Here is a 24,594-nt window from a genome sequence, read left to right as displayed (position 1 = left end):
AATTACTTTCTTATTGGTTTAACCCTTACATTGTACAAATAATGCATTATCAGTTCAGCCTTTGTTTTAAGGAAGCACATAGGCTGGGCAGTGAGACAGGGTATCCCTCAAGTCTGACTTAAACTAAGGCAGCGAGCCAAAAGTAGTCCTAAACCTCCCTTAATGGACTGGTGGAGGCTCCACTCAGCACTTCTGAAATACCTGCTGGCTTTTGAGTGCTATTCCCAAGAAACCCAGCAAAGGAGGACTGCTGTGAAAGACAGCTGGGCAAGGATGCTGCTTTGCACCAGATATTTGGCTACCCCATGAGCCAAGGTACCTGGCCAGAAGCCATCTGTTGTGGCCACTGGGGACATGGGCAGCCCGGCAGTGTGAATATAACTTGGCTGTTTTGTTACATCCCCTTCCCATTTTCAGTGATTGGGAGACTTCTGGAACATGCATCAGAGTGGTGGATCTCCAGCACCCAAGTAAGGTTATGATTCACACATGGTACCATTAAAAGAAAAAATTCTGGCCGTACCGCATCGACACAGGTCCAGGTATCTAGTGCATGTATTTTGGTAAAGAGTGGCTTTTGACAGACCCACTTGACAGTGAATTTACAAACAATTTTCAGAAATCCTCCTTCCTTCCCTCTCCTAAATGCTTTTAGGACCCTTTCCAATGTTGTCCGAGCTACATAGGAAAATGTCGTAGTTTATCCCATAACTAACCACAATATGTAATTATTTAATGATGGCTATAAAACAAGTGTTCTGAACTTTCTTGACACTGTATTTGGCAAATACTTGCTCTTTATCTGACATGCCATTGTTTACTCCCTCAGCCTTCGAAACAGCAGGATAGCTGAACTATTGATATATTAGAAGAAAAATCATAGACAAGGAAAGTAAGTTCTGACAATTTGAAACTAATGGTGTAGTTCATCTGATGCAGTGCGTGCCTAATACTCAATGAAAAGTCTAGAGGGAAGCGCTTAATGCGCCTTTCAAAATCTCTGCATTTCAGTCATAGATTGTGTGATGTCACATTTGTGTATATGTAAGGATATGTCATATGTGATCTGATGTGATAAGTGTATGCAGACAGTACTTTGCACACACATTCAAATGCTTAACAAAAATGCTTCTATTCACTGCCTCACCGGCTTTGGGCTTGTGTTTGTGCATGTGTGTGTGTATACATGCATACAGAGGGGTTATGAACAGATACCCTTTTTCATTAAGCAAGTGACATTTTCATGCTGGTGCAGCATCTATCTATCTTCTTTCTGGCAAAGCTGTGTGCCTTTCAGTCAGCATCTGACTAAAGATCAATGAGAGAAAGCTTTTTGAAGGCGCTTTCAGGTCCCGTGGCAAGGGAGATGATCAGAAAGCTGCCATAAGCTTCAGACCCACTTGACAAATGAGGAACTATTTTGGCACTCTGTAAACTGCTGTCACATCAGTTAGAAACACTAATTAGAACTACTTTGCTATTGAAAGTGTCCAGTGCATTAAATACCACTTCTGCTTATTGCAATTAGCTTATCCATTGACTTACACTTCATACCACAAGACTATCAAAGATGGAAATGCATAAGGGATTGTTTAATAATTTATGAGGGAAATTAGAACTGAATGGCAAATAGCTTTTGCCTGCTACCCTTTGACCTTTCGTTCCTTGCAGAGCACGAAGCTCACATGTGAAATGTGCTTATCCTTGGTTTTGTCTAGCTGGAGAAGAATCAACAACCCAAGATGCACAAGTAAGCAAACATCAGATTATGTTGTCTTTTTCTCAGAGTGATGTGGAGATGAAGTGATGTGGGTAGCTTCTGAGAAGCAATTGGACAACATGGTACCGCACAGTCTGTAAAGCAAGAGAATTTTAATGCTCTCCCCGTACTGTTCTCAAGAATAGTTCTTATTATTGATAAAGCAGCAAGACTTTGTTAAATAATCTATACCATGTGGCAGTCAGAAGAGGTGGTGATGACTTTTAATGCCATTTCCTTTCTTTGAAGGGCAAATTTGTAGATGACAATCTAGTAAAAAAGTGAAGTTGTTTGTAAAGACAGAGACAACTTCATATTTTTGTTTTGAAGTTTAATTGTGAGTTTGTAATGTTTCACCATGCCTTAGGAAAAAGAAAAAGGAAGCAAAAAGTTTCTCATGCCTTAAAAGTCAGAGAAGTGGCCTAGCCATTAAGGATGCTATAACTCTACATTGTACATAGGTGTTTTCAGCTGAGAGGGAAGAAGAAAATACCGCTCTAAATAGCTGGCTTGCAATCTAGCATACAATCTAAAGTCATGAGGCTGCATTCCTCACTCTGCTTTTGTTACCTTGGACTAGGCACTTATTCTTTCTGCTTGGATTCCCTCTGATCATGTTAGTCCTTAGTTCAGCTACCAGGGTGTTAAGGAAGATCAGGATTTGTAATTTATTGTTTTACATATAAGATAGCAATCTTACCACCACTCATACTTCTCAAGAGCTGGAATGATTTTTTCCTTAAGTCATTTTTTGATCTTAAAAAAATTTTTTTTGTTCTTTGAGACCAGCTTGAAGAGTGCCTGTGTTCTGTTCCTCAAAAATTAGTAAGGTATAACTATAATGCACATTTCTTTCTAAAAGTGTTCATTTAAAGAAGCAGACAGAAAACATAAAGCAGCAGTGGGGCAGTTTAATCTAAAAGCTCCTAACAGGAATCACCTTCAATGATTCAATTCCAAATATATGAAACTCTTCCTGTTTTCAAATTCCTTTGCATGCCCATTCAGTAATCAATGCAGAATATTCTTTGGCTGCCTGAAGTCCTACATCTTACCAGACTGCTCCATACAGAAATATTTGTGGGAAAAAAAGCAATTACTATTTCATTTTCAAAATCTTTAAGTGATAGCAAGATAAAATGGTACTAACAAAGGGATAAATATACATACGCTCACTTAAATGCAAGTATAAATTACAATATGAAATGGTTTTGTTCTTTGAATACATTTACAAGTTTAGTTTTGTCTTTTAGGAAAGAAGAGTCTCTGGAAGAGCAGAATGGAATTGCAAGATCCTCTTCAGTCTACTAACACCAGAGGCCAAAACAGTGTCCTCATTTGTACCCTTCAGTTTTGATGCCTGTAACTGGGGGAAGGGAGAGAACTTCTTCTTTTTAATTAGATACATTTGAAAACCAAGGATGATGCAACAGAAAATACTTCAGCATGATGTTTGAGGTCTGTTTTTGTTTGGAGCCCATCAGCTCTTTGGTCCCTGGGGCAAGCTGCACATGCTTCTTCAAGAGTGGCTCTGCTCTTCTGGCTGCTGTGGCAGGAACATGACTCAGACATTCATTTTTCCAGAAATTCATTGCAATGTTGAGAATTTCTGGCCATCACGGAGCTACGGAGCTGTTACAGGAGCCATGGAAAACTTTTAAGGTTCAGCTGTGACTCCACCACCGCCACCAGAAAAGCTGCTATTGACGCCACTGGAGTCAAAGGCCATTGCCTGGGCAGGAGGAGTGGAGGCTGTACGTACATCCCAGCCTGGGGCTTTGCATTTCTTCATTTCTAATTGTCTGCTGCCTTCTTTTAAGACTGGTTACCTTAGACCAGAGTGAAAAAGAGGGTTATTTTTAAGCATGGTGAAATTTAACTTGTAATTGCTGTTTCCACAGCAGCCAATTGAGAGGTAAGAGCATAGCTTTACCAAGCAGCTCCTGATCTCTAGAATTTACAAGTGCTGGAAATCAGGAGGAAATCAGGGCTGCAGTGACCTGACTGATATCCACGCTAAAAACACAGCATTCCTAGCAAATTTTGCTTTGCCTGCACAACTTTGAAAATCCTTGCGGTTTGATGTTTGTGTCAGGTTTCACCTACTATTAGTCAGACCATGCATTGTATTTAATGTCAGTTTTGGTATCAGTCTGCTTGAGACTGGTTGTCACAATATATTCCATTGGTGGTGAGTTTCGACAGGGAAACAGTAACTTTATGTATTGGCTGTTTCCCACGAGGTTACATGTTCCTGTAAAATCAGCCATTAAAAAAAAAAATGCAGTGTTAGTTTCACTTGCCTTTTCACATAAAACTGCTTAGACAATCCCAGTAAAAAACCAGCACTTCTTCCAACGTCCAGTGCTGTATGACATGCATTACAATGCTGCTTTTTTTCTCTGACAATATTTTCACAGCCAGTACTGATTTAGGTTTTTTCCTTTGTTTAAAGCCCCTCTGTGGTGGCTGGTCAAAATTCTTCAATTCTAAGAAGGGTTCTGGTTTTCCTATACCGCAAAAAGTAGAAAGTGTGCTGTCATGTACATGGTGCCTATTGAAGGCCTGCTGTCACAAGAAACGTGCCCTACAAGAGTTCACCCCCTGTTCAGCCTTTTGCTCCTCAGAAGTGGCAAATGCTCCCAGCCCAGAACACAGGGGTGTACGGAGCTGCTCTCTCGCCCAAGCTTGTTTTACTGCCTGTTGTTTGTCAGCGATGCAGGTGCAGTACACTGGCTGCTGAAGGCCAAATCTTAAACATGTTCATGTTTGTAAAGACTATTGATTCAGAGTTGCTCCAGTACAAGTGTAGGATTTTCTGTACTAGAGCATCAGTAATGTTGCTCAAATTTACATGTGTTTTTCAGAGTGATCCTAGAGCAAATCCTTAAACACATACCACACATAGTTACAATGTACTCGAAAAAGGCTTGTTATTGTTGTTCTGGTCGCTGACTGCCTTTCTGCCTTTGTGTGATCAGCAAATAAATAAATGAAGTATTAGCAATATCTTCTTTGTGCAATCCCAAAGAAAACCTGAAAGAGGAAGTTAAAGTAGCTTTACATGATTTCTTTTTCATGATACCAGAGGCGCTTTTTTTGTACTGCTTTAGATGGTTTTGGTACCTTTTTTGGGGGTAGAAGACTTCTAGACCACTAGGTCGAGTTTGACCTTTTCTGTAGAAAAAAGGTTTACCTGCCAAATCTCTCGGGGTTTCCTTCCCTGCCTGCTACTGATTTTAACATGCTCCTCACCTAAGTGGCATTAAAACTTCCTCAGGTGATGTCTGTGCTGCGGGGCAAAGTATGGCCATGTCCCAGAGCTGCTGTAGGGATGAGGGAGCTGTGGCCATGCAAGTTTGTGCCTGATGGGGGGGTGTCTGGGTGGGCTTTGCCCCTTCCCACTGTTAGGGGGCAGGATGTGTTTCGGGGAGGCTCTCCAGTGCAAGTTACCCTCCTGACTGCCCCCAGGTCTTGCCAGGGGGTGCTGCTGGGGCTCCTGCACCTCCTTGTGCCCCAACAGCCAGTGGGATTCAGCTGCTCTTGGTGATGAGGAGGTATAAGTATGCAGTGAAGTTATTTTTTTTACTCTGATAGATAATAGTGAAGTTAAGATATGAATTTTGTTTCATTTAACCAATGTATCTATTAAAATGCCCAACAGAAGCGTGCATGGCTGGGACAGCCCAGTTGAATGCAGTTGGCTCAGGAGGCAAAGGCCGTTCCTAAATTAGGACTGGACCGGAGGTAAGTCATTTCATGCTTTGAATTAGTGGGGCAGCCAAATTCTTTGTATCAGCTTTCCTTGCCTGAGAAATGCTTTTGTGAACTCTGGCTGGACCTAGTCCCTTAACTTCTGTAGATGGAAAAATTCCAGTGAATATTTAAATAAATATGGGGTGTATAAAAATACTCAATAAGCAGCTGAGCAGGAGAAAACTGTAAGAAAAATTGCTATTGTGTAAAGATATATAGTTGCAACAATAGACTGATATCCAATAATTTACTACTACTAAGTTCTAAGAAATAGATGACTGCAAAGTGTTTGCTAAACCATTCTTTTTCATCTGACATGTGGCTGGATTATGTGAACTGACTCACCATTTAAATGGGGCTACTGAGATTGGTGTGTTATTGATTCAGACAATCCTTGACCTCAGGGATAACACTTGCTGTAACAGAGGAAACTGGCTTTTAGGCTAGAATTCTCCATCTCTCTCTGCATCTCCATTATTTGACAATACTGAAAACAAAAAGATTAGGGAAGCAAAGCATGAGTTAATACCAGCAAAGTCAAGCAGCTTTCCCTGGGCTGCTTGTTCGGATGAAATAGTGCTGGTGCTCTCCAGAAGAAAAAATCCAGAGGTGCTGAGACTTTAGTCCTTTGGATTCAAATTTTCACCCAAGCTGCTCTCTCTGTGTGTATACATGTATGCATGCATAAACATGTACATATCTTAAAGCCATCTTTTATTTCATTGGGATTGGGGTTTTTTTTGTATTTTCAGAGTTACGCCAAGGTGAAACTCCAGATGCAAAATGCTTGAAGTCTCCCACTTGCATTTTTCTTCAGGGAAGACACAGGATTCCCATGAAATAACATCAGGTTTGTGTCTGTACAATAAATTGAAAGTGCAACAGCACCTGGGTTAGCCTCAACCCTGTAAGCACCCCTGCAGCTGAGCAATGAGCAGCTGGGTAGCACAGACAGTAGTGCTGCACACTGTACGGGCCTCGGATAGGTGCTTTGGCTGGTCCTTGCTGATGACGGTGACACCTTTGTGCTATGCTCTGAGATAGCCCAACTACTGTAGACATGGGCTTGCCTACCCATGCACAGTCATACATTTGTTTTGCTAGGTAGCCCTACTGAGTGGGAAATCTGCAGTCAGACTCATCCATGCAAGGACTGCGCTCAAGCCTAAAATAGGATTTTAGTCTCCTTGGACTCCCTGTAGAGTCAGTTGAGGGATGCAAGCTCTTCTGCAAGACAATTTAGAGCAGGTACCTATGGAAGGAGCCTTCTCACTCTGCTCAGTATGTGCTAGGAAGACCAAGTCTCCTGAAAATGGCACTTACATTGTAACTGACAGCACTGTGCGTATCTGCTTCATCCTATCCACAGAGCAATAAGCACTATTGGTTTTTAATGTCACCAGTGTCCTCTGCAAGAAGTATAGCTGTGTTATTGCCCAGGAGGGGGATGTGGAGAACAGGTCTGTCCATCCAAAGTGTCTGTGAGGGACAGCAGCAGCCTGGGCTGGCTCCATGGGAGCCTGTGGGGCTCAAAGAAAAACACTGTTGAGCAGAATGGCTTCTGGACCCTGCACACAGAGCAGAGTAAGTGAAGGGGGGGGGGGGGGAAGTGTTTTGTTTGTGTGTTTGTTGGGTATTTTTCCTCTCCAGTCCTTGTGCAGAACACATGTTCTGTGTGTCTCTGAGCAGGGAATTATGACTAGGATGCACAGGAGAAAGCAGAGGATGCCTGGGATATGTGGGATTATTATCAGATTTGGATTCTTTGGGTTTCTCTGGATATCTCAGGAAGGACTTTGTCCAGAATTCATCAAAGACAAAGAAAAGACTTCAGGACCTTTTCTTTGCAGAGAACCCCCAAAATAGAAAATGAGTAACACAGCAGACTGTTGATCACAGTCTTAAAGATTGCACTGGGGGTTTTTTAAAGACATCATCCCTAGGCCTGTCTGTAGTCCAGGCACTGTGTGTACCTTCTCAACCTGTCATTCATCAAATTCCTAACAGTTACCAATCTCCAGACATTAAGCAGGTAGCTTGGCACTTGCCCAACGGGTACTGTGTGATACTGCAGCTGTTGAACAAGTACTCTATCAAAAATGATTTTCTGGCTTTTTATCAGCTATTTCAAATCCCAGGTTGCAAATCAGTTGCTTCCTTTTTACTTATATGGAAGCAAAATGAGATGCACCTGAATGCTTTTAAAAACAATTAGTTCTAATACTATTTACCAATGCAAACATCCATCTATCCCTCCTCAATCCTTCTTCTGTGGACTATAACACTTACTCCTTTCTTACTCTTTCATATGCAAACACTATGTCTATGTTATAATCACTGAGCATAAGTCAGATAAAAGCAAAGTCTGATGTATTAACAATGAAAATTATGTTCTTAAAAACATGGACTACCATGGGATTTTTCCTAGGATTATACTATATTCAATATGATTAAGAGCCTCAGAACTTGTCTCTGAAAGACTTATTCTTCTGATCAAAGTGAACATCCCATTTTTCTATGCCCATTTCCTAAGCAGGTTGAAGAATGATCTCATTATATGTACAGTATTTCCTAGACAAAGAATTTCACTAAAATCATTTGGGGCAAGGGCAGTCGGCAATGTCTTACGTCTGAACTTCCTGTAGCCTCTCCAGTGCTATTGAAACAAGATGTGGAGGGAGTTGGTCTTTGGGAGCCTGAAATCTCCTCCTGTGAATGGTATTGTGAAAAGAAATCCCTTTGGTGTGGGAATATCCACATGGAGCGGCTGATGTGGACTCTCCTTGCAGAGCAGTAGCTGCCATGTTCATGCTAAATGGCTGGTAGGTTTCATGGTGGGAAGGAGTCGAACATGGAGCCCTGTGGGGGATCTGTGTGTATGCTAGGCTTTGGAGATATTTCCCTTGCAGTTTCAGACAGCTCCAAGCCATTTGATGACCTTTTGAAGGTTTCCTAAAGCTGTGAGTCAGAAAGCATTGGTGTTAGACACTGATAGTATTGAATGGGTTACATACAATACATTTCATTTGCTTTTACATGTTTAGATGATGGTCCACTAGTGTCAAGTGGTGGCAGCCAAAGAAATTTATCAAAAATGAGTATGACATGGATGGAAGGAAATGCTATGCATGCAGAAATGTTACTTTCCTCTTGGGACCCAGAACTGTGTCACTGAACTACTGATATCATATGTCATACAACAGGCCTGCCCATGCCCCAGAATGCAATGGCTACATCCTGCTGAGATTTGTAACTCAAGTCAAGGTACAGTCAGACAGCACAGCTTAAGTCCATTTTTTCTAGCAGTAAAAGAAATCCAGTAAAGTCTTCACAATTATTCCTAGATGGATCAACATAGCATAAAATAGTAGTGCACAGATCATATGAGTCATATTGAGGCTGAATCCATGCTGACAGAGAAATGCTTTCACTTCAGCAAGTTCTTGAAGCACCTCATTTCCTATGAGCTAGATTATTTTTTCATAAATTGCGGACAACAAGTAAGATGACTTTAGCCCTTGCCTTTGTTGCTGAATGTGGCAAGCTGATCTGTGAGTAATGGAGCAAACAGAGCAATCTGTTCCAGAGCCTCTGTGAAATTTTCCATTGTTTGTGGAATGAATCAGTCCATTCTCTGCATGAAAGGGAAAGTCACGCTTAGGAACTTGATTTGTTGCAATGATCTTCTTTAATGCATTGCACTACTAGTGACATTCTTGCTGATATTGGGGTCCTTTGTGTGCTTTGTATCAGTTTTATTTTCTTGCCAGGAAATTGAAACACCTATATATGTAAGGAAGTCAATCTCTGATTCTTTCTAGCCCAGAAGTGTGCCTGCTAACATGTTTCAGATCACAGACCGCATTCACAGTGGCACAGAACCAATGCATGAAAAGTTTGCTAATGATTTTTTACCCATCTTCCTATTGCACTGTTAAGTTTTGTCTTAAAATTACCTCTGCTTAGTTATATAGGGCATGAAGAGTCTTTGGGGGGCTCAGAGCAGTGTTTGGAAGGGCATGGACTTCACTACACTCATGTCATTGCTAGATTGGAGCTAGTTAGATAGTTCCTCTAAACTAAAACAGGATGAAGAGAAAAATCTGAACTTGGTAAGTTCATGCGATTTGACCAGTACTAACCTGAATGCCCCCTCCTCCCCAGGAAGGAACATCTGGTTTTGCAGGGACTTCCTACCTGGACCATGTAATTCTAGAGTAAAGAGTAGGCATCTGTATCAAGAAACCTTTAACCAGGTGAAAAACACTGGAAACAGAATTGAAAAATAAAGGGGAGGAAAAGGAAAAGGGAGTGAAGAGGAGATGAAGCTTACTCATAAAGGCACCTCTGTCTACAAGGTTGGGGAAGTGGAGAACACTGGAATATCCCTTCTGATGAAGAGCAGGTTTCCCCTTTCCCTGTTAAAAGGAATATATCACATATATGAAAGGTCATTCACTATTGTCAGGTGATACTGTAGCTTCAGGATAGGCAGTGAGCAAGAGTTCATTCCTCCAAATGCCTCAGGACCTTGAAAAGGGCATGTGAAGAGGGGCTATAGCTGTCTGTCCCTGCAGTTGTGTGGTAAGGAGACAGCCAGCCATGGACTGTGATGGTAAGGAAAAGGCAGTAGATATGTCACCTTTCTTCATTGTCTAGCAACATGGATCACTATAGGATCAGTGATGAAGGCCTTGCTGGGTTCAAGGGTAGGCAATGAGACTGCATTTTTGCCCACTTGTATATAGGACTGTTGACATACTGGTCTCTTCTCAGCCCAGGGGAAACCTAATGACATAGCTTCTCTTCCCACGGCAGCAAGCTCGAAGGCTATGAAGGCATGGCAGACACAGCAGCTATCCTCATACCTTTATCCTAACCTCCCTCTAGAGCCAGCAGATCTGCAGTCACCGGTGCTCGGCTCAAAGCTTTCATGGCATCCTTGAGTATCTTGCCATTCTGGGAGATTTCTGGCATGGTTGGACTAGTTGGGTGTGCAGGTGAGTCCCAGAGGTCAGGATTTCACAGAGCACCTGCCCTGTGTCTTGGGGAGAAAAGTATGAAGTCTCAGCCTAGTGGCTGAGAAACAGCAGTGTAAAGAAAATGAAAAACATATTTTCTTTAAGATTGGTTATAAACCTTAGCAGTTTTAGGGTGAACTCATTATGGTCTAAGGCCAGCCTTGTTGTGTTTGGGATCCTAGGTGTTTGCAGTACAGTGCTTGTCAGCCCTGAGCAGCAAGCCGTACCAATCTGGGATGGCTCTGCTTCTGCCTGGCAGGACATCAGTGACTCTCCCAAGCTGTCCTCACGTTGCACCTTCTGCACATTATGGAGCATTTCTCTTTGCTGTGTCCTAGAGAAATGCCCTGGTCTTCTAGTGACCTGAGCCCTGCAGCTCCCTGCACCTTGCCCACTAATAACCCAGCAGGTGACTCCTTTGGCAGGCAGCAAAGGGACTTGCCCAAGGCTTCCCAGCATCTCAGGAGCTAGACAGAGGTGGTTCAGGGTCACTGGTGTAAATCCCAGGTGTGCTCTGGAGGCTGGAAATGCCTTCCTAAGCTGCTCCAGCTGAGATGCACCTGTGTCAGATTCCTCTCATTAGCTTAAAAAGACTGGGAAATGCTGGTGAGAAGTTGCTGCTGCTGAGGAAGGAGTTAATTTATTTTTCTTGTTTTATGCTTCACTTTATTTGCTCCTCAGAGAGGAATGTGGGCTCAGCTTATAAGGGCTAGGACTAGACCAGACTCTTTTTAAAGAAAAGCCTGAAATTCCTGGGAAGGATTTTACCTGTTTTGTCTGCTTTTCTGTAGAAGATGCTCATTAGAAGGAGAAGCTGAGTTTCAGCTGCAGGTCTATTACAGAGGTGGAAACCAGCTCTAAAGCTTGACTTTAGATCCTGATTTCCTCCGAAGTCTGGGCTGAAATTCAGATTTAGGCTGGCTTAACAACTGCTGCTCAGAAATATGCCATGCAGAATATTTCTGGGCTATACCTGGGCTAAATTAACTCCTGGCAGCTTTTGGTGGTAATGTTTTGAGGTGTGATCTGCAGAGTGTTTTTTCAGGGGTCATTCAGCAGTGTCTTGCCACAGAGAAGAGCACTATTGAACTCCTTGGGAAAGCTATGAAATTTCATACACTGTATGCAACCCCAGGAGACTAATCCAGCCCCAAACACTATCACTCTTAGATTTGTGTTGCATTCAAGAAGTCATCAAGCAATCTGTTTTGCCAGCAGAAAAAAAAAAAAATCATTAACTTATCATCATCCTGAGTACTTTCCATGAGAGAAAAAAACTTATCAAAATACCTGAGATCTTTGAGAAGGATCTCAATTGTGCAGAAAAGCATTACATTGATTGTGAACTTAGCCTTTCTTTGGATTTTTCTGCTTGTCATTTTTACTTAAATACAAGTATTAATGAAGACCTAAACATGCCCTTTTACTATTGCCTTTTATTTTATTTTTCTATAAAGATTGCAAATAATCCTACAGCTACCTTTTTCCACTTTAAAGGGTTCTTGCTTCTTATTGCTGTCAGGATAATGCTGCATCATTCCACCTAACTACCAATAAAGAGAAATGCAGAGCCATGCCTTCTATTTGAAAGCATGCAGGCTCCTTTGTACTGTTTCTGTATATATAAATATATCTTCCAACTTGTAGCTGTAGTACAACATCTGAATTAAATCATGACTTATTCTTTCTATTAAAGCTGTGTTGTCCTTGCTATTATCCCCTTTTCCAGTAAATGAATACAATGAAAAAGTGATTCTAGCTGTATTGGACTGCAGCAAAATAACAAAAGATGATTGTTACATTATCAAAGTCCTCTCTGCTTCCATAATACAGGAATCAAAACCACCTGTCTATCTTCTCAATCAGTATTGCACCTGAGTCACATTTTCCTGGAAAACACTTTAAAGGTGTCCACTATATGTTATTTAGATTTAACAAATGCATTATTCAGGCTGTCTTCATTTATTTTGATTACCTGAGATTGCTCTGCCATCCCTGTGAGTTATATAAAGCCTAATCTTAAATGCCACACTAGACTAGTATGTCAGCAACAATATCAGATGACTTCTCTTATGTGAAGCAGTGTGACAGCTGAACAAGTACACTTTGTAAAATGCATGTGGAAAACTTGTGTTCAACAGGGACATTCCATTGCATGCTGCTCTCTTTCTGAAAGGTAGAGCAGGGCAGAGGGCTTCAGTTAATGGTTGCTAGAACAGAATGACCTAATTGGAAGCAGGTTTGGGGAGTGTGACAGTGGGCATTAGAATCTGCATTTCCAGAAAGGATAAGTCAGCATCAGATGCCTAAAACTGTCAGCTGTACTTTACAGCCATGCTTTTTAATATTTTGAACAGGCAATGCTTAAGAGCAGCTAATTTACTGCATGTCTCAATAGCAGTCTGAAACTATTGAGCATCTAGTAAGAACAGAGAAATAAGTGAGCAGCTCTAAAGCTGCGGCCATCATTTCAACGTGTGCATTTGCATATTCCATCTAATGCCTGAAGTCAGATGCCTAAAATTAGTAGATTTATTTGGATGTGTGGAAATAATTGTAATTTGTTTCACAGCAATCAATTTGTGATGCTTTGATTTCCCTTTCTACAGAATTAAATTATTAAGGGGCAAATATGATTTTCAAGATACTTTTTATCATTCCCTCTGCTTGAAGTTTTGTCAAGTCTGACACACTATAACCCAACATTCAGCCATGAGTAATAAATATTAAAAAAACCCAATCAAATAAAAAATTAAGTATGAGAAATGCAAAGAAATGAGGGACAGTAGGATAGTACCTTGCCAGGATCTGTGACCATAATAGGGTCCTCTTTTCCATATCTACTAATTATCTGCATCATTTTTAGGTGGCAACAGCAGTCTGAGTTAGGAGGCTGTGCCTGTCAGGCTGTGTATGACGGCATGTATGGAGGGCAGGGAGCAGGATGAAGGGTTGAGCGGTTCTTCAGAGATGCCTGCATGGTCTTCCACCCACAGACCTGCTCTCTGGCAGGTCTGGTAAGGCACGGGCTAATTGGTATTGTAGTGACCCCATCCCAGCAGGGACAGTGAGGGCTGCTGCACTGATGCTCAGCAAGGGGTGCTTGCTCCAAGACTGGAGGTTGGTAACAGTCCTGCCTGAGGCAACGGGGAGAGGAGAGGTGATCATCTGAGTCTGCTCCAGCTCCTTGGCTCCCTAACCAGAGCTCTGCTAGGGCAGAAAGGATGCCCTTGGTATTCAGAAGAGGTCTTGCACTACACCTGAATAAGGAGATGCTTGTATTCCTCCTGAGATGCCTGGTGGTGACGCACAGTGTCATGATATGCACTGGGGAAAGCAGGAGAAAGCAAGCCAAAGGGTTCAAATTTTGGTTGGTACTTGAGGCTGGCTCATGCCAAGCTGAGGGAAGCCCCTGTGCTCCCCTGGCCCTGCACACTCAAGAGCAAGAGGCCACCCCTGCCTGTACGTCTCTTGCTTTTGGCATGAGTACCCATGTTTTTTCTATCCTCTGCCCTCATTTTGTTTCTCTGTTTAAAAACCTTGCCTTTTATTTTAGCAGAGGAGAAAAAAATCTGCTTTAAAAATTAACCTCAAGGCCCCTGGCCATTGCACAGGTACAAGCAGAAGCATTCCCTCAATCTTTTTTAATCTTGATTTATTTTTTTTTTTTAACAACTGGCCACAGGAGGACTGGACTGAGCAGAGTATTCCTGTACTAAGACTGTTCCTGTAGTAAGACCCGCAGCATGCCCCAGGACAGCCCCATTCGTGCCCAGCTGACCTGTTGGTACAGTGTCTTTCCATGATCCAGCAATGCTGCAAGATTTCCACACTAGCTCATGCCCGTTCCTCAAGCCCCAGTGGGGTCAGTCCTCGCTGTGGCCAGGGCACTGTGGGATGGCAGGAGGGGGCTTTACACCTGGGCCCGTAGGAGCCTGCAGTCCTACTGTCTGCAGAAATGAGCTGCAAAGCTGCTGCTTAGCTCTAGGCCTTAATACATTCATATTGCCTCACAAATATAACTAGCAGGTGAACTAAAGACTTAGCTTATGATGGGATTCTGGCTTTCATTAAGGAATTTTGTACCTATTTAAAAAATATATGCAGGAGCATGTTGCTGATTATTTTAAGAACCTATGCAAATTTATTGATTTGCAGTAGGAAAAGCTTGCTGTGATGTGTAAATTAAGCCATTTAAATCATCCTGTTTGGTAACTGAAGCACCAGCACTGTTTACTCAATGAGTTAATACCCTATTACCTGCCATAGTTTTATAGTTGCACTTGTGGTCCTTGCCAGCTGAAAAGACCTAGCTGGCTGTCCCCCTGCTTGTCTTTACCAGCAGATAACCCTCCCACTGTCTGCATTAGGTTTTGGTTGTTGCTATTTTACTGTGCCAGCTGCCTCATTGGCCAAGCAGGACCAGCTCTCCTCGGTAGGAGAGGACGCGGTGGCCTTGTGCGGGTGGCAGGATGGAGCCAGGACAGCAGCAGCCATGCCAAGCTCTGCTGCTGATTGCTACAGATGCCTTAACAAATATCCCTTCACAGGCAGAGTTTCTACCTAAATACTTCTGCAAAGGGCTATTAGGGATATATTGTCTTTCACTCCCACCCTGAGTGAACAGTGGGTCAGATGTCATCAAAGATTAGATGGACCCTAATTTTTTTCATGTCCTTGCACATGAACATTTGGAGGCTGCTTTAAGGATAAGCCAAGGGATATATTAACACATAAATCCTGCAGATAGTTATATTACTTCAGGCAAACACGCACATGTGCATACAGCCCCTTGTATCTGTTACACCAGAGATGGGCAATTGCTACCTGGAGTATGTAGGTGTGCTTGTAAATGTTTGCAGATACATGGGGTTGAGGTGTGAGGAAGTGTAAGATGTTCCCAGGATTCCCTAACTTGGGCTCTGCCCTAAAAAGGGGTGCTACACAAAATAACACATCAGATAAATGAGGTCTCCTTTAACAGGCGTTCTTAACCAAAAAATTGAGAAGAAAATTTTCTCTGGTGGATTGGCTTTTCCCTTCACCCCCGTTTGGTGCTAACACCATTGTTTACACTTTAACCGAGTTGTTCTCAAATCTGCTTTTTCCTAATGATAGAATAAGAATCATTCAATAATTGAGGGATTATTTGATGCAGGAATAATGCACACATCCATCAAGGCAAAACCACCCTGACTTTTGAAAGCCTTGCACACAATGCATGTAGCATTTGCCCATTTAGAAAACTACAGGCTTTTAGGACAACAGACAATTGGCTGAGCCGAGTGATACTAAGATGAGTGGCTCAAAACTGTAACTCAGTCCTGGTAGGCAATGCTGCATTCTTTCAGGGAAAATACAATGTTCTAAAACTTCCAGATGAAACTGAAAAAAAAAAAAAAATTAAATTAAATGCAAATGTTAAAATGCATGTTTTAGTTCTCACATTTTACAAATTTAAGAGGTGCTGAATTTTACTGACAGTTTTCTTGGCAGCAAGTGAATTCCAAAGATGCACATGCAAATATTTGTCAAAACTGAATTTTCAATTTTGCATGCATAAGGATTACTCCAGAAGTGCTCGCATACTCACTTGCTCACAAAAGAAAAGTAGTGTCATGTGGCACGTCTGGCCAATCACAGGAAAACTGTGTATTTTTAATTTTAAATATTCTGATTAATCCATAGAGTAAAAAAAATATAGTGAAGAGAAAGTCACTGAATATATTTGAATAACAAATAAATTCAAGATGGTGTGATTGGCTTTTATATATTCCCCGAGCAAGGAGAGACAAAATTAATCAAATAAATTATTCATTTTGAATTATTTGTTCAGCTCTGCTTTTACAGGAGGAGGCCTAATGCAGATGTCTGAATTTTGCAGTGCGCTCTAAAAGCTCTTGTGTTGTGCGTCCTATCCTCCTGATAGCCACCGCTTTGCTTTGGGTCTGACTTCTTCACACATGAGCACTGTGTTTGCCGTGATGATGTATTTTCTGTGAAAGAGTTGCTAAAAGCAATTAGGTCTTGAGTAGCAGGCACTGAAAGTCCTAATGTGCTGGTTGACCAAAAGGCATTAGAAATGTAATGTTGCCCATTTCTACTAAATCATTGCAACACAGATAGCGCTCCTCTGCCTTGGCCTTTGAGCAGAATTAGATTCAGGTTAGAGTGCATCTGTACGCTTACCCCAAGGAGCACTCGTCACGGCTGTCCTAATTGCACCCCAGATATCTAGACCATATTTGGATAGAGGATTTAATGGCTCTACTACCAAAAGTCCGTTAGCCTTTATTACATTTATTTTCATCAGAAAAACTAATCGTTGTGTTCTCCGAGAGAAATACAGTAATTAAAATATAATTCTTCTTTCTTTGATAGCTATGCGATGTACGGTACGTGTCTACAGTCTTGTTCCAAGCTCATGTAGGAGGGAAAGCAGAAAGTTGAACTATTTAAGCATCTATCAGTCTTCTGACATTAACAAAGCACTGTACTGAAAACCAGAAGGGGACAGCGAGTTGCAAGGCAGGGCTGTGCGCTTTCTTGGTAGCACAGCTCTGGGCCGGGGACAGCAAACTGTCCCTCGTCGTCAATGGGGAGTTGAGGGTGTGCCGGGCATGGCGGGGCCTCATCACAGAGGGCAGGGTCTGCAACTTGCCCGAAGCCCCAGGTCCCACCATTTCCATGACACAAAGCAGCAAGGTGCTAGAGCATCACTCTCCTCTGTCCGCTATGGACAAGCGGGGGAATGACAATCGATGCTGCAGCACCGTCTTTCTGGGAGGAATTTAAAGTGCTAAACGATCTGTTTCTGCTCCAAAACCCATATGCGAAGCTCAGGGCTTTGCTTGGCGCCTGCCAGCCACGTCCTGCTGCCCAGGCGGCAGCCAGCACCACGCGGGTGCTGCCCCAGCCTGGGCAGGGGCCAGGGCTGGTGCAGAGCGCAGTTGTGACAGGGCTGGCAAAACGTGGAGCAGTATGGTCAGCTCGTTTCATAAAAGCCACCAGATGATCCTGAATTTCGTTGCCAAACATGACTGTATTTGAAATGCGAAACTGCACAAATGTAAGTGGCACTGTCAGCTCCCTAAAAATCACATTTTCCGCAGTCTGCAATACTTGTTCTGTTCCATATGTGGGGATTTTTATGAAATGTTCCAGGCAGAAAGTGAAAAACTCTGCTGTGTACTGGCACGATAACGCTATGTTGCATGAATGCAGTGCTTTCCACTTAAAGTGACTTGCATAAGTGGAAATATTATCCCCATTTTGCTGATGAAGAAACTGAAGCCCAGTGTTTCTTTTGAGTCACATCCAGTGAGCAAGGATTAAGCCAAGAATGAATGTGCTGACACGCAGGATTTCCCATTGCCACCAGACAGGTTGTCTCCACCGAGAATATTTCATTCTGACTTTATGGTTGTCTTCTCCCTGATTAAAGCACCATCTTACTAACCATTTTATTTCCACAGGATTGAGAAAAAAAATCATGTTGTCTGTATTTGGTCCAATGGGCTCTGCAAAGCATCTCTTAACATGGCAGGAGACTTTGCAAGCTTTACTTGCAATGATTGGGCACAGCTGGAAGAGGCCGTGTCCTAAATTAACTGATGCAACTGGTACCTGCACTAAATCTGTATATGTGCAGGTCTACAATATACGGAAGCCAGCAAAGTGTGGCTCCTGGAAGACTTGTCTATAAAAAATCATTATAGCTTTGGTTAGAATTGTTAACAATTCAGCAAAATGATATGAGACATAATTACATGAGTTACTGATCAATGCATATTAAGAAAGACCTCCATTTATAGGTCATTATGAAGCGTTATTGGAGCCTCCAAGTGCATCAATAAAATCATTTCTTTCTTCACATGGATACTAAAGAAGACTTAGAAAGATGCCATGTGCAGAAAGCTGCTTGTGCCAGTAAATTATATTTACATCTGCTGCATATGGATAGACGGGATACAGGCCAAGTATGTGATGGTGGGAAGCAGCTTGCTGCTTCTGTTTTGGGAAAGTTCATCATGGTTGAAATTTTGGATGGATTAGATTCTGAATCAAACTAGAGAGAGAGCAGCAGAGGAGCTCAAAACTTTGGCTGCTCCAGAAACTCCATTCAGAATAACATACTATCTATCTCATGTGTCTTATCTTTCCACCAAAGTTTTGAAGATGTTTTTTGGTTGCTGATGGAAGCTGGGAAGAAGAGAGGATCTTGCACTGAAATGGAGAAAAACATGCACAATCCATTTCACTCCGAGTTTTGTGTTTGGAAAATGGAGGATATGGAAGAGGTGCATCTTTGCTGCAATTTGGAGACAACCACAAAAAAAAAAAAGAAGGTATGAAAGTCAAACTATGCCAATCATGAATGTGGTCTTCTGCATTGGTTTGTGCCCAAACTCAATATAGGGTATAGACAAATCCAAATAGAGTTTTTGGGCAAAGTGCAAGGCTTGGAGATGAAGAATACAGATACAGGCATTTTGCCCTCAGAGGCAGATGAGTGCAGTAATTTCCCTGACACAAAACCAGAGCTGAACAGAGGCCTCCCACAAAGGTCCCCTTGCCTGGTTTTGCACCTTTTTAGGCTCCTGTCCCGCTGCAACCTCCCTCCATCTGGCAGTGGCTGGAGGCTGGCCAGGAATAATTTGGGGTGTTACCATTGCGGGCCAAGGTCCGACCTCCACCCCAGTGCTGCCCCTCAGGGAGGATCTTCCCCTGCGGCAGGGGCTGTGGAGGCATGGGCAGAGACCAGCTTTCACCTTTGCTGTTAGTGCCTTTTGCCCCTCTGGAAGAGCATGAAGCCGGACCTGCCTCCTGGTCCTGTGCCTGAGACGGGGCGAGAGCACGCTGTCCAGAGGGTCTGGCTGGCGACGCAGCCTGCCAACTGCTGATGCAAATCAGAAACACGGTGCGGACCCTACCATTATTTTGCAGTGCAGAAAAAGCGGCCTTTTCTTCAGAGAACATGATAAAAGTTGTCTCCTGTCTAATCTCCAAACCACCTGAGTTTGGCTTAGCGACTTGAGCAAGCAGAGCCACTGCCCCGTAACCCAAATGATGTCTGAAATGAAGCTCGGTGGAGATGGTTGCACTGCCCTTCCCGGCCGGGGCAGGAAGGACAGGCAGGGGCTGCTGCTGCCTGCAGTCCTTTCAAAACTCCTGCAAGTTGCAGGATGCATGGGGAACCTGAACATGGGAGGGAGGAAAAAAGGGAGAACTTTTCAGTCGCTGTGCCGATCGTTTGTTGACTTGTAGTTGTTAAATACGGAGAGCTAGCTAAAAGGACATTGGGTGCTTTCAGGCTTGGCTGCTGACGCGTGAGATCTGTGTTGATATGACCACGCCAAGTGTAGCTGTCCCTCACTTGCTGGGAATGAAAGCCCTGCTCGCAGGCAGGGATGGCAGAGGGGCTCAGGGGGAAGGAAAGGTCCTCAGCACTGCTGCTGCTGGTGGAATGTAAAATGGGGCACTTATGAGGCCTTCTGCACCTCGCCTGCCCACGGCAGTGTGGCAGCAGCGCCCTGCCCAGCCAGCAGCGTGCCTGGCTTTGTCACAAAGACAGGGACACTTACCGATCCCTCTGCTTTCCCTGGTCGGGAAGCCTCTGATCCCAGCACACAGCACCCTGCAAGGATGCCATGACCAGCCTTTGCTGCCCAGGGCATACCCATGGATTGTCCCCCAGCACATACCTCTGTTTCTCCCGCAGCTATTTCACTTTAATGTGTGTACTGAGTCAAGCCCAGCCAACGACAGCTCAGTGTAGTAGATCACAAACAGTGAAGATTTTGCAAATCTAAAATAACCTTTTCCTGCTGCAGATACGGAGTGGAGACCGAAGGTGACTGAAGACCCTTTCCTAAGCCCTGGCAGGGCACCTGCGGCACAGGCCGAAGTGAACCTGACTCTGCAGGCAGGCTTCTGCCTCAGTGACTCCTAAGAGGTGAAACTACAGCAAGCCCCACAGCGAATTGCATATTTCACCAGTAAAATGCAAATGTGCTCAGCGTAGTCCCCCAAAGTGCACACTCCTGCTGCTGTCACTTGTTTGTGTCTATCCAATTTTGGATTATGTTTGCCTCTCAGATTTAATAATTTTGACAAGTTAATTTCAGCCTGTTCTTGACAAGGAAAGTAGCTACAAGGAATAAAAAAAAGAGAAGTGAAATACTCTGGCAAGGTAAGAGCGTGATATTGCATGGCAAGCTACTTAGATTTTGAGGCTATTGAAAATGTTAATATTGAAGCGTATTTTGTTTGCCCAGAAAAAGGAAAGTAACATCTACTCTGAGAAATGACTGAAGATCCTGGAGTTGCCAATACGTGTACTGTTGGAAGGTGGCACATTTAGGCTAAACCAAAGGGCCTCAAAAAAGATAAAACAATAATGAAAATTCCTAGATTAGCAATTTAAGAATATTCTGGGTATTTCCTTTCTGGGTCTTCAATACAATGGCTACAGCACTTCGGGTCAGCCCAGTACAGGTTATGCAGCTGCCCTGCAGCCTGAGCGAGGGCTGACACTGGCTTGTTGGCTCTGCTCCACCCTCGGCTCTGCTCTGCCCTCCTTCCCCTCAGCCTCACTGGCCACGCTGTTCCTGCCAAACCTTGGGAACAAATGATACTTGTTTTGATTCATGGTGTCTGGATGCGTATCAGTACCAGCCCTGGGCTCTGGAGATTATCTCCAGGGCTTTCGGTAAGGGGCACATCCCCTCTCCCTCCTAGGCTGCTGTGACCAGTACAGCGTTTCTCTATAGGTGGAGGAATAGTCGAGCCTGTGACTAAAATCCATCACACCAGAGCTGGGGCAGCTCCCAGCAGGTCTCAGAGGAGCCGGTGTGCTCCCTTCCAGCCTCCGCTCTGGTTACAGGGCTCCCTGGCAAGCCCTGTTCCCAGCACTCAGCCCAGAGAGCAGGTCCCAGGTCCCATGGCCCAGGTCCCCCGTGGCCATGCACCCCAGGCACCATGCTGCACACCCCTGCATTGAGGACTTCTGGCCGTGAAGGGAAGAGCTCTGCAGCTTACCCCATCCAGCCCCCTCCTCTACAGGTGATGAATACTTTGGTGTGTAAGTTAAAGAAAATTTAAGAAAAATTGGCTAGAGAAATTAAAACTGCCTCAGGCAGCTTAACTTGTACGGCGACACATACAGTACTTAGCACCCTAGATTTCATTATTCTTAACAGCATAACTGGAGTCTTATTTTCACACATTAAATATTCTTGGATTTTTTTTTCCCAATGAGCAGACATACGATTCTTTTTCTCTGCCATCAACATGCACGTTTTGTCCTTTCAGAGACTTTTTTCAAAATGGAATACAGATTAGTTTTACCTATGATTTAAAGAGCTCTAATACTTGGTAAGGCCTCGATTCCCATTTTTTATGGAAATGCATAGCTGTGGGGGCTATGGGGAGCTGCTGTCTGCTTAGCACTTCTGAGAGGAGAGCTGGGCAAGACTACACAATTTTCACATCTCTTGGATTTCACAGACAATTTGAAATTTGACTGTTTGCCATGAAGAAACAGTGTTTCTTAAGTAGGATGGACATGCTCTTGTGCTCTCCCAGGCCTGGTCTGCAAACCCCTGACAGCATGATGGAAAAGGAAAGGGAAAGGAAACATCAAAGCCTACAAGAGGCAGGGACCAAACTACCAAGGCCAATTGTAATCTGCCTGAGATAGAGGCTAAGGGTGTATGATTAGGAAGGAGACTGGCAATATTTGAAAGTTCTACTTGTCACTGGAAACAGTGAGGGCAAAATAGTTTCCCAGCAAGCCCTATGGCAGGCAATATACCAGATAAACTACCTACTGTGTGGGTGATAACTCACCAGAAAGCCATTTGCTAAAGCAGTCTGGGGGAGGCTGTGGGTGGCCAGCCTGGATGGTGATTTTCAGAGAGTCCTGTCACGGGCTTTGATGGGGTTGCCAGCATTGCTGTCAATATTATCTTCACATTTCCACTTCTTGGGTTAAGACAGTGTGCCTAATGAAACTCTGTGCTTCAGGGCTTACAGTCAGGCACCTTCACGGTCTTGGAAAGGCACACTTTGCGTGCACACATACCTGCCTAGATCTTGTTGGGCTCTTTGTTTCCTCATGTCCTTCTGAAGCCCTAGAGCCTTTCAGGGTGAGATTTGGGCAATGGGGAGCTCATCAGCAGAGAAGGAGCCCAGGGAGTCTGGCAGCTCATCAAACATCATCAATGGGGGGTCCAAGCACCTTGCTAGACACTTCTGGTGTACTGTGTAAATCCCCACAGACTGCAAATGAAGCTCAGAGACTTAGGTCTCTCAGTGTGGGGCTGAATCCCATCCTTGGGACTGAATGCAGCTGTAAAACAGAGGGTCTACTGCCACTTGTCACTGCCTCACATGTCTTGCCTTCACCCAACACTCCTGGGAGTGTGGGTCCTGCTGCTGCCATGCTGTCCTGCATTCAGACACACCAGGCTACCTCATGTGAAGTGTCAAGTGGCACTAGATGTTTATGGTTAGGCACCCAAATCCTTTCTAAATTGCCCTGGGACCAGAATGGATGAGTGCTCTGGTGCAGACTATCATCTTTCCTAAGATCACCTTGAGGTGTCTAGGTCCTACTGCTCATTAAATTTAAGACTCACATGCTGGGATGATCTAGGCATATGTCATCTAAATAATTCTTTGCTGTTGCAGGGTGCTTAGGTATTACTGGCAGCTTTGTCTTTCTTGTTCTCTACCGGTGGAGCACAATTTAATCTGAGGACTTGAAATACTTTAGTCTAACGAAGTCTTTGAGTTTAGTGCATGGGTGAAATGTAGTAACCTATAGGGTACAAGGGGTCAGACTAGGTGAACTAATAGTCCCTTTTGGCCCTAAATTATTAAATTCACAGAACGATTTCTAATAATGAAGCCATTTGTAAAACTTGGATGCCTTCTCATGAATAATCTGCAAACAGAAAAACAACTTGCTTTGTTGAGCAGACTGCGACAAATAGTTCTTCCAACTTTATGCTATGCAGACATGTATTTTTGGATATTCTTTGGGGGAAAAAATGTACTGCAGCCAAATCTACATAACCTGCAAGAAAAAGAATCTGAAACAAAACAAAAGATATATGTAGATTATGAAAGGTAGAGAATCAAGTTGGAATTCTAATGTAAATGTATGTCATTATCAGTAGAGATCACTATTTTAACTTGAAGAGCCGAGAACTGGAATATTAAAGCAAACGTCTTTTTACATGTGCATTTAGAACAAAAGCTACCCTGTCATTAGAAATGATATGTAACAGTTGGATGAGGGTTGTTGTTTTCAGTGTTTGGTTTAAACACAATAAAGATGAACAAAATTAAAATGTGTTCATTCATGCATGAGGATGAAGTCAAGATCAGAAGTACAATTTCCTAATTTTTAGATTTATTCAAAGACTATTCCTTTGTATTAACTCCTACAGATGTTTAATGAATGCTTAAGACCAAACACTGCTTTCCGCCCCCCCCCACTGTGTTCAATGCATTTCATACAGGCAACCTGATAAAAAGAATATCTGGGAGGAGGGGAAGGCAAAATCAAAGTTGATGTATCAGAACATCTACTGCATGTCTAAACACAATGAAATTTGAACTGTGTGGGTGTATTCACTTATTTTAAAGAATGTTCATTGATTTTAGCTTTATTATGTTTAGAGTTGTGGTATGTTACACAAAGACCATTTTACTGATCTTTATGATTCCATAAAAGCCTACAACAATTTGGATAAAACTGGCTGCACTATATTTTTTTCTTTGTTTCTGCTGTTAGACTTCATGCTTAGCTCTAGGTATAATGAACACATAGAGCTTTGTCCTCACCTCACTGAAAACAATAGGAACACTGCTACGGACTCCAAGGTATCCAGCCACAGGGTGTATCCTGGACCGTTCAACAGAGACACCTGGTTTGGCCGTGCGTGGAATTGGTCTACGGACAGCATGAAGCTGACACGAAATGAACCTGTGGTAACAACAAATGCAGAGTGCTGGAAAAGGGTATCAATACCTAGCAGATACAAGCTG

The 24,594-nt window shown here is 43.2% G+C and overlaps 1 long non-coding RNA gene across 1 annotated transcript; it reads left to right on the top strand.

The window, feature by feature from the left end:
* The first annotated feature begins 1,669 nt into the window (after positions 1-1,669).
* LOC138686293 (uncharacterized) lies at positions 1,670-6,375 on the top strand. The gene is made up of 4 exons (XR_011325628.1): positions 1,670-1,750; positions 3,013-3,513; positions 5,424-5,506; positions 6,268-6,375. It is a non-coding gene; the product is annotated as an uncharacterized lncRNA (long non-coding RNA).
* The last annotated feature ends 18,219 nt before the right edge of the window (positions 6,376-24,594 follow it).

The sequence above is a fragment of the Haliaeetus albicilla genome, chromosome 8 (assembly GCF_947461875.1).
Source record: "Haliaeetus albicilla chromosome 8, bHalAlb1.1, whole genome shotgun sequence".
Classification (NCBI taxonomy): domain Eukaryota; kingdom Metazoa; phylum Chordata; class Aves; order Accipitriformes; family Accipitridae; genus Haliaeetus; species Haliaeetus albicilla.
This window is presented reverse-complemented; position numbering and strand designations above follow the sequence as displayed.